Source organism: Cyanistes caeruleus, chromosome 2 (assembly GCF_971803275.1).
Source record: "Cyanistes caeruleus chromosome 2, bCyaCae1.hap1.1, whole genome shotgun sequence".
NCBI classification, from domain to species: domain Eukaryota; kingdom Metazoa; phylum Chordata; class Aves; order Passeriformes; family Paridae; genus Cyanistes; species Cyanistes caeruleus.
The window spans coordinates 92,155,653-92,169,772 of NC_141702.1; the positions used below are offsets into that span (position 1 = coordinate 92,155,653).

Below are 14,120 nucleotides of genomic sequence, written 5' to 3' on the forward strand. Positions count from 1 at the left end.
TGAAGCTAATTAAGGCTTGTTCAAAAACCTCCAGTAATATCTTAGTAGCAAACACAGAGTGGAAGACAATTCTAAATCAATTAGACATTTTTGCTCTCCTTTGGACTGGCAAATGAATGGAAGAAAGTCCCAGGCATACAGGAAAGACTCAGAGCAGGTTTCTGGGAGAATTCCCCTGCAGAGCAGTTGCTCACAGAGGTGGGATCCCTCTGCCTTCTGCCCTTTGTGGTCATTCACAGATGGCAAAACAAAAATATGCTGCCAGAACCCCATAAGGGGAGCCTCTCACCTATACCCTTACTCTTCCTTTGTCAGGTAGAGTGTCTTGATTTGAAAGACAGGTGTCTGCTAAGGAAGGCAGGACTCTCCCTTGTAATGAAAAATGTAAATTCTCTCCCTCTGAATTATTATAATTTTTTAATTAAGTGGCTCTCAGGCGAAGATATGGGGATAGGAATAACAGTTCTTTACTAGTATGTGTAATAAAGCAAGCAAACAACAAGCATAGCATTAACAGAAGCAGGAAGCCAGTGATCACCGTCTCTCAGCTGCAGGCACTTTCCCCTCCGTGCAGTTCCGGGCACAGCCAGCAGGGGCACTGGTGCTCCCAAGGGACCGGGCAGGTGCGGTGATTTCCCTGCGCTTGCAGGGGCCGCTGGGGCGCGGGCACGGGAAGGAGAAAGGATGGGAGAGAGGCTTTGCTGCACAAACCCCCCCGGGGCAGTCGATCCCGGGGTTCCAGCAGGACTTACGGAAACAGCAAGCTGGGCCGGCAGGAATGAGCAAAAATCCCAGGGCTATAGACAAGATGTATCAGAAGCTCCTGAGCTGTGGTTGGAACAGCGGGAGGTCTCGGCAGGCAGGAGGTGCGGGGCTACAGGGCAGAAAAAGCTCGGAGTAGTGCCAATGAAGCAGTGGGAACAGGACAGTGGCAGACAAGGACACTGGCAGACCGGCTCCAAGCAGGGCAGAGAGGGGTGAGCCCAAGATCCCGGGCACCTGAGCAGATGGGGATAGGTCCCTCATTTAGTGAGACAGTGTTAATAAGGTCTCAGTCCAACAGCTGCTCTTACGAGCAAAGGCTCACACACAAAAAGGACAAGGCTGTACAGGACTGGATTCTGGTGGTGACAGTGAATTATCTTCCCAGCAAGCAACATCTTGCCAGCCCTCCTCTGAAACCCAGACCAAGAGCCCTAGCAGCTCCCCAGCCCCTGTCTTTTTTGCCTGCCCAAATCTCCAGGTATTCCCTCCCATCTCCCTTGAGTTTGGCCACTCTTTTGTTTTTCTTAAGACCCATAAATACCCAATAGTTAATTTTGCAGCAACTTCTGTGAAAAAATTCCAGAAATGCAAAATAACAAAACCCAACCCCCCAACACAGGGGAAAACCAAAGAACTGACTGTATTACTATTTCCACTTGTGTTCTAGAGAACCACATTAATCCTGTACAGTAAGTCATTCCCTCTTTTTGCCCTGAATGTCCTTCTAGCAGGTGTTAGACTTTCTCCTTGCTCTCAGCTGTGGTGCTGACCCTACTGGGGCCCCTGCTATTAACACCGCTGATAATTGGTCATGATTGGTGTTGAGGTGACAAGGAGGAGATGGTGGACCTTCAGGATCTCCTAAAGTTCACATATTAAGCAGAGCAAGGTGACCTTTTCACTGACTGGCTATAACCCTTTTACCTTTTTCCATCATCCTGACAGCTGATATTAGGCTTAAGGGCTTCCTCAGCTGACAGCTGGCAGACACAGCTGTGTTGCCTTCAGTTCAGCTGCCACATACCCTTGGAAAGAAGGAGGGAAGAGGGACCAGAGGGAGTAGGGGAAGGAGTAAGTCCAGCTAAAAAAAGCGTTGCTGCTTCATCTGTGTTTTTTCCATTGCCATAGGCTTGTGGTGTTTCTGTGCATCTTTCAATTCATGCTGGAGTGAGCAAGAGCTATAACTTTACCTTTAATTACTGGCACTTTACCCTAAATTACTGCCACTGTTTTCTCTTTACTATTGGTTACTAGTCCATACCACCCACGATCTCAGACAGTGATATAAGCAGTTCTTTCCCTTGTCCCCAGGCAGCCAATGAATAGTGCATAGAGGAAGGGGTGAGTGGTCAATGCATGAAATGTGGAAGAAAGAGCTGGGAGGACAGTTCTGAAAAGGTGTCAGGAAGTCAGTGAGGATATGCAGGGTGAGATTGTCAACGGCAGCTGCAATCTCTCTGTAAATTATTCTACTATAAAGACTCCGTGTAATTTTACAGGCATGGTGTCCTTTTATATTATTTTCCAGCATGCAGTACATGAAATATCCACCAGATTATCTAACAGAAAATAAATCTGCAGAACTGCATAATAAATCCCACTGTAACGTCTTCAACAGCCTTCTTAACAAATGGTCTAAGTGCCAAGGACTATAACATTACACCCAACCAAAGACAGAACTGAATAAATAAATACAATATTGATCTCAAATCCCACTTAGAAATACACTTCCGTTTCAGGAAAAAAAATCATTCACACAAGGCACTTTCAGGTTTCTCTTTCTTATTGTTTTAAAAGTTTCCCAGCTAGCCCAGACTATGAAGCAAGCAGGTATATTTATGGAAAATGAGGTTCACCTTTTTGGTATAATTAAACAAGTTTAATAAGAAGACAATTAGAAGAAATAAAGCTAATTAGATGAAATAAAGCTAATAGTTAAATTAATGAACAAATACAGCCGGGTGCCTTGGCATTCAGCTACGAGCACACCTTACTAACAAAGGCTTCTTCCTTTAAAGCATTAGCCTGTTGCATATTCATAGATCCCTATACACAATTCAAACATTCTTCTTAAGTTTAGATGTTCCTTTGCTTAATTTCAAACACACACTCCCCTGCCCCCCCCACCCCCCCCCAGCAGATCAATCTTCTTTTGGCTCTGTTCAGTCTCACACTCCCTGATAACAGAAGTTGAATAAATTCCTCCCCTGGAGCTCAGGTCACTGCCACCTTCATCTGGATAAGATAATCTTAGAATGCAGGACGGGGTTTCTGATAATCTTTTCATTCTCTGGGTTATATGAACAAAAGCAGTCTTTATTTTAATACCATGCTATAGCCTAAGAAATATATATATATATGTATTACACTAATATTTCTAAGTTTGTTAATAGCAGAAATAATAGAAACTATATTAATACAACAATGTTTTCTAACATTATACATATAGCATTCATTTTAATATTTGAGAAAAGCCAATAATATAATATGCACTTATAACAATTTTAAAATGCTAGAGGGAGGAGTGGGGAGGAAGGAGAGGAAAATAAATAGATCACATATGAAAAAATAGGTATGAGATCTTCATGTCTCTATATCGGGTCAAGGACTCCAGGTTAGAATAGTTTGTTCACTTGGTATTTTTCCAACCATAATCATGAACATACAGTCTAAAACTAGGTAAGAATCAGAGAAAATTTTTCCAATGGCCTGGTATATTCAGGTACATATTTCCATTTATCTTGATGTGAACTAGGTAAGTTCCTACCTGGCCAGAAATACTTAAACTGAAATCTACTATGTGTCTGATATTTGGGGCTTCTTGATATATGTAGGAAGCGGCAGGTCTTGAAGTGACATGGTTTGTGGCTTGCACAATTGAACTTCCAGTCTATTCTCTTTTACAAAACTTCTTTAGAATCCTGGACAAGTTCCTGAAAGGAAGAAGACAACAGGTGTTTAGACACATAGACATCCTCTGTGGAAAGTCAAGTAGCTCCTTTTTTGCATTTGGTACTTGGTATGAAATGCTGGATACAAGGCCTGTCTGAATTTCTTCCTCATCCTGCAGTAATGAGCTGCACAAGAGGTATTGCTTTGGATGAGTGAGCCTCTTCTCTCCAGTCTAGGAGCTGGCAAAACATGGGACATCTAGATTTTGTACCTTTGTGAAATGGGATCCTGTGGGAACTGACAATGGTCAAATAAGAGATTTTAGGCTTCAGTCATTAGCTTGAAACTGTGTGAAACCAAGTCACATAACTTTCTCACACTGGCCTGAGAAGTGTGGCCTGGGAAATCATAAGGAGAAATCAAACAGTCCTTAGAGAAGGAAAATAACCTTTGCAGGTGTTGTTTGTTGCCTTGTTGTTTTCTTGCAAGAGAAGGTCAAGGGGTGGTGTTCCCAATTGACCAGTGATGGTGATGTGTTGGTTTAATGACCAATGAGAGTTTTACCTTTCCAGACCTTCTCAGACCTGTCTATAAAAGAAGATCAGGAATAATAAAACTTGCTCTCTCGTGCAGCCCAGCCAGAGAGTCTGTGTCATACATTTGCTGTTCCTAATATAGTGCGACATGATCCCACACATATGCTGCTTCCCAGGGCTGGCTCTTCTAACTGGCTTGTAGGTAGATACAGGGAACAGATACAGAGAAGTGGTTGTTCTCTGCTCTGAGTTTCCCACTCAATGCACTAGACACTCTAATATACCTTTTGTATCCCTGAAGGTGGTTGTTCTCTTTCACTGGTGTTTCCAGGGTTAGGCTGGTATATGATGTTTTATGTCACATCTTTGAATTCCTCACCTGAATTTCTGATTTTATTTTCAAAGAAAGTTTTTTAGATATCTTCATTTTCTGACTGCATCTGGGCTTCACCCTAAGCAGATATGTTTTTAATTCTCAGATCTGTTAATCTGCCTTTGCTCTCTCATTTCATGTGAGGGAGAGACCATCTGGACAGAAGTCCTCTTTCCTGTTCTCTGTCTTTAGCTGTGAAATGGAAATGACAGTGCTTTCCTGACTCTTGAAGATAATATGGGGGAAAATGGACTGAAAACTTTCAGGTGCTGAGATATTTTCACAAAAGGACTGATATAACTTTCTGGAAGTGACAGAAAATGTGGTCTTTTACTGCAGCAGTTTTCTGCATGAGGGTGGTTTTTTTTTTAATCACCACAGGTTTTTCATTGTCAAAGCCCCATTTAAACATGACTGCAAGACATGTTTAAAGTCAAAAGAAAAAGGTATCGCAGCAGCGTGATTAAAGACAAATTAGCAGATGTTAGCTGTTTCTTCAGTGGATTTCCTTTTGTTTCTAAGTCAATGTCTGACAATCCTATTGATTCTTGCTTGTGGTTTCCTTGCCTTTTTTGATACTGATATTATTAAAGAGACTATTAAATTCATAAATATCCTCTATATTTCAATAGCCTAGTCAAATAAATCCTTTCCCCCCCCCCCAATATAATTGTAAAAATATTTGGTTAGCTAATAAGCAGGGCTATCAGAGGATTTTTACTCAGTTTAGACCATAATGCCCAGATCTGAATACAATCAGAAAGTATTATTCTCCTGATGCTGTGGTATTTATTTCCAAGATCCTCTATGTGCATTTATTTCAAATATAATTTCTTTCAAATATAATTTTTAAGTAATTCTGAGTTTAATTCTGATGTAGTTGCTGGAGCTGTATGGGCACATGCATTTACCTTACTTCACTGGGATTCATTGCAGACACAACCATCTAACTGTACAAGACCAATTACAAGACCATACAGCTGTAAAACCTTTTAATTACATGTGTGAACACTGCCACAATCTCTGATTGAGGCCTTTACACAACCTTACCATGAAAATAATCTAACAGGGTGTATTTCTTTTCCACCAAGAACCTTTGTCTTACTTAAATAATGTCTCCTTACTCTGAAATGGATAGAAACACCTGTTCTTTTTTGCTTTCCAGAACAGGATAAAAAAGAACCCTTCCAAAAACAAAAGTTGGTCCTTGAGTGTCTTGACTGGGAAGTGGTAGATATACTCCCCTCAGAAGCTGTGATTTTGAGAGGAAGAACAGTCTTCTTATAGGAGATTAGGTCTCATGAGAGGACATGGAGAAAATTTTTTATGAGGACAGGGAACAGAGAAGGGACTTGGAAAAGAAACAACAGAAAATACTGTTAAGTGACTTATGTGCACAAAAAGAAATTCTCCTACTGAATCTCTTCTCAAGGGAAGGTCTATGGAATTTCTGTGGCAGGTTTGAGAGGTGCCTGGTAGGCATTATTTTAGTATAAACTCTGAGGCTGAGTGGCAGAACCAAAGCTTGTCTGAGTTTGGGTTACAGCTGGTCCATGGTAGCACAAAAAAATACAGTACCTTCTGAATTTTTCTACTTTGGTTATATTATAGACCTTAGAATTTCTGCCGTCTCAGGAAATGTTTTAGTCTGCTTTTGGGAGCCAAAAGACAATAAAATTATTGCAGAAACTCCCAAGCTACTGGTGAAGAACTTGGCCACTGTCAGTCATCATGCAGGAAGCCAAACCCTAGGACTGCCAGTGTTAGCAGAGCAGCTCAGTTTCTACCATGGCCAGGAAAAATGCTTTTAACTCTTTCAGAAAAGCCATTGCTGTGGTATTTGTTAGTCAGGGGTGGGATTGGGGAAACACTGGTAGAAGCTTTGTTTTTCAGTTTTGATACTTTTGGAAAACTTTGAGCTGTTTTAGAAATCAAACTTAGGAAGCTTAAAACCAAAACACAGATATTCAGATAATCTGTCTGCTGAACTGCAAGTCAGGGTTTTTTTAAATTTTGTTACACTCTCTGGTGTCGGTTCCCATTGTGGCTCCCAGTAGTTCCATTCACCCCTGGCTTCTTCACTGGTAAAGGCTATTAAGCTACTAACTGTAAAATTACATAAGCTTTTTGAAACAATTGTTACATATAAATAAACTGTTTATTTTAACCTTTGATTTTTCCCATGTATTTTCCTGTCTATGAAAAAATCATAATAATTTTCCATAAAGTATTTCCTGAGTAATTGATACAACTTTAATTGATACAACAATAGTTGCTAAACAGGAAGGTGACACAGAAGAATTGCATACTTCTTTATTTCACTTACCCTTTAGATATTTTACATTTTTTTTTTCTAACTGGCAGCTCTGTAAAGGTTTATATGAATTTTAGACATCTTTACTGGTTAAGACTGTGCCAGCATGAAATCATTCTCACAGATTGTGTTGACTCAGTCTGGGCAGTCAAGTCTGCCTGCAAGGCTACACATTCAGGGGGTGGGTGACAGAGTGCAAACCAGTGAGCAGCACAAAGCCTGAGAGGGACTGCTAGGCACCTGAGCAGAGATGCTATAACTTGACTTGTTCTTCAATCCTAAAAATGGTAACAATTGGAAAAAATATCAGAGGCTTTGAGAACACAAAAAAATCCCAACCTCTTCAAACTGGAATCAAAGAATGTGATAAAATCACCAAATGATTTGTGTTAGAAGGGACTCTAAAGATCATTTAGTTCCAAATCCACTGCCATGGTCAGGGACACTTTTCACCGAACCAGGCTGCTCAAAGTTCCAACCAACCTGGCTGTGAACAGGACTGTGGATAGAAAACCCACAGTTTTTCTGGGCATCCTGTTCCAGTGCCTCAGAACTCTCATAGAGAAGAACTTCTTCCTAATATTTAATCTAAATCTAGGAGTGTCTTCTTTAGGCACAGCTGTGTTTTCTCATGGTCACTGGGGCTCCCAGATGAGTGAAGGGTACCTAAGGGGACTTCACCACTAAGTCCGTTTTATGCATTCCCATTTCAAATAGTACATCACAGCACACTAGCTCCAGAAGCATGGAAATATGAGTGCTAGACACAGAAGGTGCTCTCCTAATCATACGTATCCCTTCCTCTGCAATCCCACCCAGCAGCATGATTAGGGGTCATTTTTGCCAGTGCCCATGCAGTCGGTGAGCAGGAGCCAAACTGCTGCCCAGGGTTCTCCTGCAGCTTCATGCTCAAAGATCTCACCAGCATTAGAAATTTGCATTCTGCTCCCAGACATCCTCCCTGTGAGTACATTTAGTTCTTTTACCAAGTATTAGACTGTCTCTTCTGAGAAAACCATAAGGCAGCCCTTGTTTGTCCATAGGGCTGGTGCAGCAGGGCTAAAGTATCAGTTCCTGCTCCTACACCCGCTAGGCTGCTCTCTACAGTCTGCTTTGGAAGGGCCAACCTGCTTTCTGCCTATGTTTTCCTTACATTATTGAAAAGCTGCCTGTTTCCAGGCAGTAGCTAACTATGGCCTACTGTAAACTCAGGAGGTAGCTCGGTTAGCTTTCACTCAGTGCCCAATATTTCTCTACCCCTTAGGTAGAGATGCAATGGCATTGCCCCAGTTGTGGAGAAGAGCCTTTCTTCTCTTCATATGTACTTTTGACATGTTCCAGAGGTTTGGGTATGGGTGATCTCACACATCATATTGTAAGGTTGTTCTTTACCTGTTGAATTCTCAAGACACTTGCATTAAGGATTTATATATTTCTTTTCTCATTCATCTCACCTCTCTTCTGTCCTGCCTCCCATCCAGGGAAGAAAAATCTCTGTCTTGTAACCTCCCTTTAGAGACAAAGGAAAATAAGAATAAAATAATTCTCAATCTGACATACAAAGTTTCTAATACAACTATAATTTCAGCCTTATCATATGATAAGCATGGTTCAAATAGCAGAGCCTGGAATTGGGTTGTGCTAGTGATGTTCACCAGACTCACATGTCTAGAAATAATACTGTGAGAAGGTTTCTAAGATTGGAGTGCACCAAGGCCAAGGATGGGTCTATCTGCCTGAGACAGGGCTGGTAACAAGTGCAGGGGGCAGACGTTCTTTGCAGAGGGCTGGAGAGATGTACAGCTGCTCTGCTGCCTGAGACACCAACATCTGCAAGGCTGGATTCATTTTTTAGCCTAGGGTTGAGGACACAGATGCAAGAAAAAAAAAAATCTGTATAATGGCCTACTTGAAGAGATTTTCTCCTGAACCTGCCTTTCACCCTTCAGAAGAGTTCCAATGCAGCAGCTGGGCTACAGCTGACCAGAGCAACCTGAATTAAAGTTAGCTTGAGTTTTTCTCCTTTGAGCTATCCTTTCCCCTTTGCCTAACCCTGTCCTCCCCTGATTTCACCAGCATAAAAAGTCAACAGCAGATAATCTGACTTTTTTCTGTCAGCCTGCCAGGGTTAATAGCAGTCATACCAGTGTGTCTTTTTCTTGGCATCTAAAAGCTAGGACAGAAGAAAGAATTTTTTCACTATACATTGTCTTTTTCTGTTCTCTGATAGATTAGTAAGGAGTTTTTTGCTGATGAGTCTTACCCTTTTCTACTTTAAATGCCAGGGCTACTGAGCTGTGACAATCTAAATGAATGATATTTCTGAAAACTGATGAGTGCAATTTTAAATCTCTTATTGAAACACATAACCAAATCCTCCTTAAAGTTGCCTGCAGGACAGAGATGTTCCTCTTTGTAGATGCACTGTCGGTTTCCTCATTGTGAGGAATCTGATTAACTCAGTGAAACTCATAATGCCAATGGCTGCCAATCTCTGTTGTTTGTCATGGACTATCTCTAAGTGGATATTACCAGTAGCTCTTAAATACTTGCATTATCGTGTGATACTCAGATGAAAAAGAGTAGATCTACCTTTCAAATATTTCTGTGGTATGCAGATTTAGATGGTTATTTTGTGTAGTTCTACAATTGTTAGTGCCAAAGCATCAACTGACCCTGCCTGGAATTTACTCTTCTTCCTTCACCTGTCTACCTGGATTGACTACAGAGTGTACTAAAAGCACTTTAACCCATTCAACCAGGCAATGGCAGAAAAGAAATCCTTCTGTTCATGTTGACTAACAGAAAATTCCATAGGACTGGAGGAGTTTGCTAAAGAGGAGCTCCCTCTATAACATGGACAAATCCCTCAGGAAGAAACTCAGATCACTTAGTTCACCAAAGCAGGTTCTTACACACTCCTTCCCTTGCCCCAGTTGAGGGCAATGCCAAATGCTTCATTCCACCTCCACAGTCTCACCAAGCATCATCTCCCCAGGGATGTGAGTGAGCAGTATTTGTAACACCTGGAACAGCAGCTTTATGAGGAAGGATACCTTACCGTGGTGGTTCTGGGGCCTAGGGGCTGGATTTCTGTTAATAGCTCTAGATGCTTCTGATATGTATTGTCACATTGCGCAGCCCACGCCCATGAGGACAGGCGACAATTGTGACAGGTCGGTGAGGAAGAAAAGAACGGGTGACGGGTCTTAGGAGGAAAATTCGAGGGTTCTTTATTCTTAACACCAGAGCGCTCCCGAATGCAGCCACACGCCAAGACCCCAAACAAAGGATGATTCCAATTGACACTAGCTTTAAGCTTTCTAGAAACATTCTAACCAATTATAAAGGACCACACAACCCATATTAACAAAGTAACTCCCATGATTCAACACTAATGAACTTTACTCTCCCTAACTTGAAACAATATCCCTGAACTCAGGGTGTTGTTTTCCATGGCCTAGGGTTGATTTTGGCTGTGGCTGGCTCACTGGCCAGACCAGGCCACCAGGCCTCCACATCTACCCTTTTCTGTTTAACAACAAACACCTCCTGTAGAGACCTACACACACTCCCCAACAAACATGGAAACAAAAGCAACACAACAACAGTGATAACAAAAACTAACAACCGCATTTTAACTAATGACAATAACCACCCCTTCAATCCCCAACTTTTGAAGAGTCCAGAAAACCAGTCCTTATCATCTTCTGCTTTCATCTTCTTAACTTCCTTCTTCAGCAGCTGGATGCTCTAATGAACTGACTCGCTGTGGTTGGATAAATTCATGCACCACATGCCCTCAAAGTCCTCACAGCCATAACCCTGTGCCAGTAGCAGAAAATCTATTGCTGCCCTATTTTGCAAGGTGCTGTGTCTGATGCTATCTGCATCTGTGAGCAGGCCACTTAAGGCAAGGGAGGTAGCGCTGGTTTTCCTAGTCAGCAAACACCCAAGATGGTCTAAGTGCTTTAGCTGCACTTAGTGCACTTAGCACCCTAGTGCTTTAGCTGCAGCCACCCAGGGTGCTAACAGGGAGGCTGCTATTCTCTTGCTTTTACTCCAGTAATTAACATTGTTGTTGCAATCTATTTCAAATTGGTGCAAAAATTGTTTTGTTCTGGCTTTTCTGTCATGGATCATAGTAATATTGGGTGTCAGCAGAGTAAGTCTCCCCAGGCTACACCTTTGATGTGGGATGGTACGCTAGGCCATGCTCTGTCCATGCAAATAAAAAACACGCCCTGAGGTAATTGTAAAAGGTGACTACTGGACCAAGAAACAATGGGTGAGGTGTAATTATACCACTGGCTCTGATTTTCTTATGCAGGGTGTTATGGGTAGACATCCCATCTAATATTTTTTTCATCCTTTACATTTATAGGTCTACCACTCTCCTTTCCCCTTAGCTGAGCCTTTTCCATATAATAAAATTTGATGCAAAAATCCATTTTTACAGAGCCAAGGAGTTCTAACTCCTGGGGTTCATGTGGTGAATGAGGGAGCTTCTAGGTCCAGTAGTCCCAGGCATCTACAGCCTTGTGCTTCCATTTGCCATTGGGACAGTCACCTTGCATATTATGGATGGTATCCTTGGTTATCAACCACACATCCATAGGCAACCCCACTAAACAGGTGGAAAAGGGATTGTCAGGGCTGGCAACAGACAGGCACAGGGTCTCTTCTTATATAGCTTTTCCCAAGGTGATCCAAACATTTTGTTTTGTCTGTGGGACTATCCAGACACCAGCAAGGAGCATCAGTAGGCTGAGCATGAGGAGCAGAAGGTGTTCACAAGTCATATCAGGGATTGGTCTGGTCTGGGTATAAGCTATGCAACTTCTATCTCTTCTCCACAGGGCTCTCCCTGCTGGACCTGTAGAGATTGTTATGTCGGGATTGTAGGTAGGGCTTGATGTTCTTCACCAGAACCCACTGTGGCCCTGCACCTGCCAAGACACAAGTATAGCCTTTTCCCCAGGTGATTAATGGGAATGGTCCTAAAATTTGGTTGGTTTCTGGGTCTCTAATTAGGACTGGGGATCTTTCTTTCAATTGGGCCTAGGTGGTGTTAGAAAAGTGTCTGACTATAGGGAGTTTAGGCTCCATAAACAAGTTGTTCAAAAAGTTAAATGCATACACTGCTTTACTGAGCCTTTCTACTGTGGAGAGGGTCTCTACTCCTACTTTCTGTTTTTCTAAAATTCTTTTGAGAGATCCATGGGCTCTCTCCACAATTGGTTGGCCTGTAGGGGAATAAGGCATGCCTGTGGAATGCTTGATTCCCCATTGTTTAAAAAATTAGTACATTCTATGGAATGTGTAGGCTGGACCATTATCTGTTTTTACTTCTTGGAGGATGCCCAGAGTGGAGAAAGCCTGGAAAAGATGTTCAGTTATGTCTCTGGTTGCCTCACCTATATGGGCTGAAACAAAGCTTGCTCCTGATAAAGTATCTATAGAGATGTGTAAATATTTGGAGTGCCCAAAAGATATGGTGATGTGTTACATTAGTCTGACAAAGTTGGAGGCTCTGGAGTCCTCAGGGGTTAATCTCTGCTCTGGTAGATGGTATGGAATATTTTTGGCAGCTGAGACATGGTGTTACAATAGCTCTTGCTTGTTATCTCGTGATGTTGAACATACACACCAAAGGTGGAGCATTTTGATGAAAAAAGGAATGGCTGAGCCTGGCTTGCTCAAAGATGTTAGGCAGTGTAGCCTGGACAGCCATGACAAGGGTGTCTGCTTGCCTATTGGCTTCTGCTATAAATCCTGTCAAGGACATGTGGGAAAGTATATGCATTACAGAATAGGGATGTTGTCTATAAAAGAGAATAGAAATCAAATTTGTAAGCAAATTATACAATTGGTCATTAGCGCCACTCTTAAGGAATGAATTTTCAGCTCTTTCTACAATACCTGCAACTGATTATGTAAGCAGAATCAGTTATTAAATTAAAAGGAAAAGTAAACTTAGAAAAAGCTCTAACAACAGCTGCTAACTCAACTATTTGAGGAGAACCCTCCACTGTTTCAATGTCTGAATTCCACTCATGCATCATCCCATTCATGGGTCTTGCCAAACTATTACTGATTTATGGAACCATCCTGAACCATCTCTGAAAATGGCTAACCCATCAAAGGGTGTGTTACTTTTCAGTGGTATGGGAATTAAGTTAAAAGAAGAATGTAATAATCTTTGTTTAGGGTAGTGAGCTGAAATTTGGCCAGAATAATTCTCAAGGGCAATCTGCATGGGCTGCAGTTGTTGGAGCAGCCAGTCTAGGTATAGGGTTGTTAAGGGTAAATAAATAATGGAAAAATACTTTCCCAAAAGGGTAATTAGATGAGACTTAGCCTATGTGATAAGTTGGGCTGTCATATCTGGTTGTGTGATGATGGTTTTCCCTGGTTGGTGTGGCAGTAAAACCCATTCCAAAATGAACAAAAGGTCAGGTTGTTCTGTGTTCATTGGAAAATTAAAGTGTGGGGTTGAGTTTCCTTTCGTAGAACAGTCAGCAGTTTCCTTTGTAGAACGGAAGTGTCAGTGTTGGGTTGATGTGATGTAACTGCCAATGTTGTATAGCTTGGGATGTAGCATTCCACAGCTGCAGGATGATGTCCAGGGAGGCTACAGTTAATGGTGACTGACATGGGACTCAACGAGACAGGCTTCTGCTTGGTTAATCTCAGGAAACCATTTATTCAACACAGAAACAAACTCAGCTTAAATCCAGAGACAGAGAGCTCCAAACAGAGGCACGATGGTGGGTTTTGTGGGATAGAACTAGGGTGGAGTTTAAGGTCAGGGTCTAAAGGAACATAGCAAGGGAAAAAGCCCAGGGCCACAAAACCAATCAGAACACCCTGGACTGCCACCCCATGAGGGTCTGGGAGCAAGGCAACTCTTCCTGGGCTCCCAGGGCCCATCCCCTGAGGCAGAGGAATGGAATTTACTCTTCCTGGGCTTTAAAGCCACACCTCTCACTTTAACAATGCTTAGCTGAAACTAAGTCTTTGCCTCCCTGGGCAAAGGCACCTCACATTGGGACACTTTTTTGAGAGTTTCTTTTGCCTCCTTGGTCAGTCATCTAGGTGAATTTAGTTCTGGATCTCCTTTCAGTAGGGTGATTAATGGATCCATATCTTTATTCATGAATCCTAGCAGTGGCCAGACCCAACTGGTAGTCCCAAGTAATTTTTGGAGATCATGCAATGTCCGTGGACTATCATTCAG

At 42.1% G+C, this 14,120-nt stretch overlaps 1 long non-coding RNA gene across 2 annotated transcripts; it reads right to left on the bottom strand.

The window, feature by feature from the left end:
• Nucleotides 1–446: 446 nt before the first annotated feature.
• Nucleotides 447–10,007, bottom strand: LOC111927646 (uncharacterized). 2 transcript variants are annotated; one of them, XR_015283613.1, is made up of 3 exons: nucleotides 9,942–10,007; nucleotides 8,335–8,390; nucleotides 447–3,698 (listed from the first exon to the last, which is right to left on the bottom strand). It is a non-coding gene; the product is annotated as an uncharacterized LOC111927646 (long non-coding RNA). The 2 variants fall into 2 exon arrangements; XR_002863681.2 differs by lacking the exon at nucleotides 9,942–10,007 and adding an exon at nucleotides 9,144–9,295.
• Nucleotides 10,008–14,120: the final 4,113 nt, after the last annotated feature.